General features: G+C 38.1%; 4 non-coding genes and 1 pseudogene across 4 annotated transcripts; all 5 read left to right on the top strand.

Annotated features, from left to right (window-relative positions):
* Positions 1-159: 159 nt before the first annotated feature.
* On the top strand, positions 160-283 carry LOC114539814. The gene has a single exon (XR_003688944.1). It is a non-coding gene; the product is annotated as a U5 spliceosomal RNA (small nuclear RNA).
* A 249-nt stretch (positions 284-532) lies between these two features.
* LOC114539862 lies at positions 533-656 on the top strand. The gene has a single exon (XR_003688983.1). It is a non-coding gene; the product is annotated as a U5 spliceosomal RNA (small nuclear RNA).
* A 250-nt stretch (positions 657-906) lies between these two features.
* Positions 907-1,029, top strand: LOC114539874. Its single transcript, XR_003688994.1, has one exon. It is a non-coding gene; the product is annotated as a U5 spliceosomal RNA (small nuclear RNA).
* A 248-nt stretch (positions 1,030-1,277) lies between these two features.
* Positions 1,278-1,400, top strand: LOC114539851. The gene has a single exon (XR_003688972.1). It is a non-coding gene; the product is annotated as a U5 spliceosomal RNA (small nuclear RNA).
* Positions 1,401-1,663: 263 nt separating this feature from the next.
* On the top strand, positions 1,664-1,776 carry LOC114539820 (annotated as a pseudogene).
* Positions 1,777-6,000: the final 4,224 nt, after the last annotated feature.

Here is a 6,000-nt window from a genome sequence, read left to right as displayed (position 1 = left end):
AATATCAAACGACACCCCACAATTGATTGAGCAACTGCTAATTATAAAAACAATAATAATCGTCACAATTGATAACATTGCGCGCGCACTTCCGTGATTACCGTGTCCCAAAAGCGAAACTATTTCGTTTATACAGCACTGACAAACACCGAAATTTCCAAGCCTTGGTTCTCCTTCATTTACACGAAAAAATCTTTCGCCTTTTACTAAAGATTTCCGTAGAAGAGAACAACACAATGGGCTTAAGGGTATTTTTTTGTCGCCCGCCGGATTTTCCAGGCGGATGTTTATCAAAAGTTTACGAGATAAACAGCTGGCGTAATCGGAATTCCCAATGCTGCTTTTCTTGGCAGAAGGCTATTGATCACGCCAAAATATCAAACGACACCCCACAACTGATTGAGCAACTGCTAATTATAAAAACAATAATATTCGTCACAATTGGTAACATTGCGCGCGCACTTCCCTGACTACCGTGTTCCAAAAGCGTAACTATTTTGTTTATACAGCACTGACAAGCACCGAAGTTTCCAAGCCTTGGTTCTCCTTTATTAGCACGAAAAAATCTTTCGCCTTTTACTAAAGATTTCCGTGGAGGAGAACAACACAATGGGCCTAAAGGTATTTTTGTCGCCCGCCGGATTTTTTAGGCGGGTGTTTATCAAAAGTGTACGAGATCAACAGCTGGCGTAATCCGGATTCCCAATGCTTCTTTTTCCCTGGCAGAAGGCTATTGATCACGCCAAAATATCAAACGGCACCCCACAATTGATTGAGCAACTGCCAATTATATAAAAAAATTATATTCGTCACAATTGATAACATTGCGCGCGCACTTCCGTGACTACCGTGTTCCAAAAGTGAAACTAATTCGTTTCTATAGCACTGACAAACACCGAAGTTTCCAAGCCTTGTTTCTTATTCATTCACACGAAAAAATCTTTCGCCTTTTACTAAAGATTTCCGTGGAGGAGAACAACACAATGGGCCTAAGGGTATTTTTTGTCGCCCGCCGGATTTTCCAGGCGGGTGTTTATCAAAAGTGTACGAGATCAACAGTCGGCGTAATCCGGATTCCCAATGCTCCTTTCTTTGCAGAAGGCTATTGATCACGCCAAAATATCAAACGACACCCCACAATTGATTGAGCAACTGCGAATTAAAAAAACAATTATATTCGTCACAATTGATAACATTGCGCGCGCACTTCCGTGATTACCGTGTCCCAAAAGAGAAACTATTTCGTTTATACAGCATTGACAAAAACCCAAGTTTCCAAGCCTTGGTTCTTCTTCATTTACACGAAAAAATCTTTCGCCTTTTACTAAAGATTTCCGTGGAGGAGAACAACACAATGGGCCTAAGGGTATTTTTTGTCGCCCGCCGGATTTTCCAGGCGGGTGTTTATCAAAAGTGTGCGAGATCAAAAAGTGTGCGAGATCAACAGCTGGCGTAATCCGGATTCCCAATGCTGCTTTCTTGGCAGAAGGCTATTGATCACGCCAAAATATCAAACGACACCCCACAACTGATTGAGCAACTGCTAATTATAAAAACAATAATATTCGTCACAATTGATAACATTGCGCGCACTTCCGTGACTACCGTGTTCCAAAAGTGAAACTATTTCGTTTATACAGCACTGACAAGCACTGAAGTTTCCAAGCCTTGGTTCTCCTACAAAAAAATCTTTCGCCTTTTACTAAAGGTTGCCGTGGAGGAGAACAACACAATATGCCTAAGGGTATTTTTTGTCGCCCACCCGAAAATAGGGCGAAAATAGGGTGATCTCATTGGTCGAGAGCTCACGTTACAACTTTCTAATCGCTTGTCCAATCTCCTTTGGCTTCTATCTATCAAAAGATATGCTTTTAATACCAAATTGTGAAAAATGAAAACATACGAGGCTGATAAAAAACTTTAGTCACAATCGCATATTTTCACCTTTGAGCCTAATCAAAGCAGTGCATAACAAAAGAACAAAAACAATTAATCACGAACATGTTACAGCTTGCACTTGTTTTACAACATGTTTATTGCGATTATTTACATTTACACTTTTAAAAAGAGATTATGCGTCATGCCTTCAACTTGACCACCATCTCTATATCGATAGAGTTAACATCGACGCCGCATTGCTTGGAATGTTCTCCTGATGTGATTTATTCCTACTTACCATGCATTGGCGGGTAGTTTATTCGGAAGCAAAATTCTTCAATTAAGTCCTAAAGGGAGTTTATTTTTAATGGTTTTAGTCCCAACTCTCAGAGGTGAGAATATGGGATTTTGACTAACACTTTTTATCAGCCTCCTATTTGCTCATTTTTTCATCATTTGGTATTAAAAACATGTCATTCGATAGTTAACTAAAAGCCTAACCTTTCCGAATGTGAAAAAAATTCATTTGCTGGAATGAGTAGTTCACGTACAATAGCGCCCCAAAGTTGGATTACCTTTTTTTTATACACCCTGTGAAGCATAATTTGATGCGTGCACATTATAAGATTAAGCAACAATATTCGCGTTAGCTTGTACGTGCGCTTCATTAGCTCAGTGGTTAGAGCACTGGTCTTGTAAACCAGGGGCCGGTTGTTCGAAAGATGGATAACTTATCCAACAGATAAGTCCTATCCAACGGATAAATCTGCTATCTAGTGGATAGTTATCCATTGGATAAAAACGCGTTGCACGAAGCGTGGATAGTGAAGTGGATAGCTATCCAATAGATAAGGTAAAATCTACCGGAAGAAAACAGGATTATCCTGAAATTTCGTACCACAACGTCAGCTGTTGCTAAGCATTTACAACATTGAATTCATAATCATTACGAATTCTCGAGTATAATTACTGAATGGAAAAGACTTGAACAAGTGATTTAATCGAACTTTGCACTTCACATCATAGTGATTTTATTAATCAAACACATTGCAATTTTATTCCTTGACCTTGCAACGCTTTGCCTTTCGGTTCCATAGCAAATTTAGGAACACTATTTTAATGTTCGTGAATGAAATTACTTAGATATTAGCAAGTTTCCTTGGAATAGGTTGAATCTTTCTTTGCATATTCGCGTTTATAAACTGATTAGAAGCGTATAGTAAATTTACCGCCTGTTATAAATGCGAGGATCTCCAAAAAATCGCCGCTCGGAACGGAAAGTGTAGGCAACGTGAAACGCTGCTGCGACAAATTGCACTTCGAAAACATTTTTAATAGTGAATACAATCATGATGTGTATTAGTTTGTTGAAACACAGTAACAGGAATATGGCATTTTATTCCTATTTTATATAAATGTTTACAGTGTTACCTTGTATCTTTGAATTTATCCACTGGATAGTGGCTTTAAACCACCTCCGGACCTTGGATAAATTTATCCGGTAGATAGCGATTTTTATCCGCTGGATAAAGTTATCCAAGCTTCGTGCAACGCAAATCACACGCTGGATAAAACTTATTCGTTGGATAGCGACTTATCCGTTGGATAGCGACTTATCCACACCTTTCGAACAACCGGCGCAAGGGGTCCAGAGTTCAACTCTCTGGTGAGGCTCTTGTTGTCATACTTTTGTAAATTATATGCAACTATAGCTATTAACTATGGCAACTATATAATTAATCGTATTCAGAGTCCGAAGTGCTAACCATTACACCACAGGACATAAACACCTAGAAAAATTACTGAGAAATTCCTGGCTCTACAGTATATCTATACACGCACATTATCAAGATAAAGTAATTATATTCGCTGTATTCCAGATTTGGACTCCCGTTTTACAAATTTATAGGACATGCATGTGTCCCAGAGAGTCATTGAAAAAACACTAAACTGCAAGGATTATTTATCAAGCAAACGGATTGTTGCAACGAAAATAAATTTGGGTTTTTTCCCCTAGCCGGCGCGAAGCGCCGTGCGAGGGTACTAATTCCGCTGGGAGATTTATTACACCCGGGTATTGTGACAGAACATAGCGGAATCCAAAGCTGCTCAAATTCTATGTCGTGGACCGTGGACGTTCAATGGTCATGGTACTTGTGCGCATGCGTGAAATGCGAACGAGTGTAGACCAGTGAACTCTAAAAAGACTGGAACGATAACTTGGCCGCCATCTTTGAAGCCAGCACTGATGGCCGCCATGAAGGCCAAGAGTTGAAATTACACCACCAAAACAACGCCGGTTTTTATACACAAATCCATCTCATCTGATCATGAATAAAAGCTTAAAACAAGCATTGACACTTAGATTTTACTAAAAAACAAGTTTTATTAACGTGAAAAGGTGCAAACCTATTTTTTTTGCGAGTTGAAGGCGAAGTTTTTTTTCGGCCCGTTCAAATTCTTTAAATATTTCAAGTACAAAGCTGGTACCTCGCCGGTTTTTACAGTAAGATGATGCGGATTACTTAGGTCTATCCAAAAAGGGTAAATTCGTTGTTTAAAGTTGAAGTGGTCAAATAAAAATTGCACTTTTCTGGCAATTTTTTGCCAAAAAATACGATTTTTACGGAATTCTCACTCTCCCCAGTTCTTTTGAAGGCTTGATTTGCTCGCGCGGCTGCCGCCTTAATCAGCAAATTATATTCAAATCGGCTTCATCCAATGACTAGTCTTTATTGTTGAGTTATGGTTCCAGTCTTATTAGAGTTCACTGGTATAGACCACTGAGCTATATAATAATTCCTGGAGGACCGGCTCGTCATTTTTCAGTAACTTCGCCGCCATCTTTTTGAAGCCGAAAACATGGCGGACTTCGCCCTTCTGCGCATGCGTAGAAGCTCTGCTGACGCCACATGGTCCTAAATGGCCATGGTAGTTACCTCTGACCAGGCTCAAATCCGAGCCTGCTTTGAAAACATTCCCCTCCTGGATTTTTTGAAAAAAAATTATTTTGTGCGAAACCTTGTTGTTTTCGATATATTTTATTAACTATAGTACGAAAAAAGATTATTTCAAGATGTATACAAGTCGTACACGTTGTTTTTACCAATACCAGGCCAAATAAGTATTATAACCTCAAAAAATATGGAAAAAAACGTCAACTACCTCACCGGTAATTTTCATTTTTCCGAGTTTCATTGATTTATTCATGTTTAATATTTACAATCCGCATGAAATCCGATTGATTTTTGAACTTCTAGAGGAAACGTCTAAGAATTTCTTAACTTTTTGTATGCCAGAAATTGTTTGGATCTGTTATGGAGATAAATTGAAGTTTTCTAAACTCTAATGCATTTATCAACATTTTATGTGCAGAAAATACAATTTCAGCTATTCAGTCATATTTGATTTATAGCATTGCTCATTTAACATTCCTGACCATGGATGCACCTTGATACAGTCTAATACCTGTGATATTGTCCATTGTGACAATGATTAGTACCCTACATATTGAGAATTGTATTTCAGAATTTATAGCTGATATGTTACCAACTGGTGTAGGTTTTCTTTTACTGCAGTTACAGTGATTTCATGTTTCAAAGGAACTTTCACAATGAAATGGGGCTTATTCACTCTCTTATGCTGAATTATCCCCATTAACTAGCCCTCTTGGGGGGGGATGATTTAGGAAATTATTTAAGAAAGGTTTCTTGTTATTGATTTGAGACACAATCCACACAATGAGTCAATGTTTGTATTCATTTATTTGAATTAAACTGTAAGAAAAAGGTTAAAATTAAATCAATATGGCATTATCAATGAGCAGCTCATGTGTATGATACATTGCATTTTGCTCTAATTCAATATTTCAGAACAAAGGAATGAAAGGATGCAAGCCATCTCTTGCCTTTTTTCCAATTGGCATCATATGTAATAATTAGCGTAACGAGACGGACTCGCGAGATTCACGCGCGACGTGAAACATGTGTTGTGTAGAGTTGAGAGTTTAGAACGAACTTCTTATAATTTTGAAGCGATATATTTTGTAAAATTTTATGTTTGATTATTATAATTTCATCATTTAAATCGAGTGAAGATCTTATTTTACATCATGGTCCTTCG

Source organism: Dendronephthya gigantea, unplaced genomic scaffold (assembly GCF_004324835.1).
Source record: "Dendronephthya gigantea isolate DGI-Jeju-01 unplaced genomic scaffold, DenGig_1.0 000219F, whole genome shotgun sequence".
Taxonomy (NCBI): Eukaryota; Metazoa; Cnidaria; class Anthozoa; order Malacalcyonacea; family Nephtheidae; genus Dendronephthya; species Dendronephthya gigantea.
This window is presented reverse-complemented; position numbering and strand designations above follow the sequence as displayed.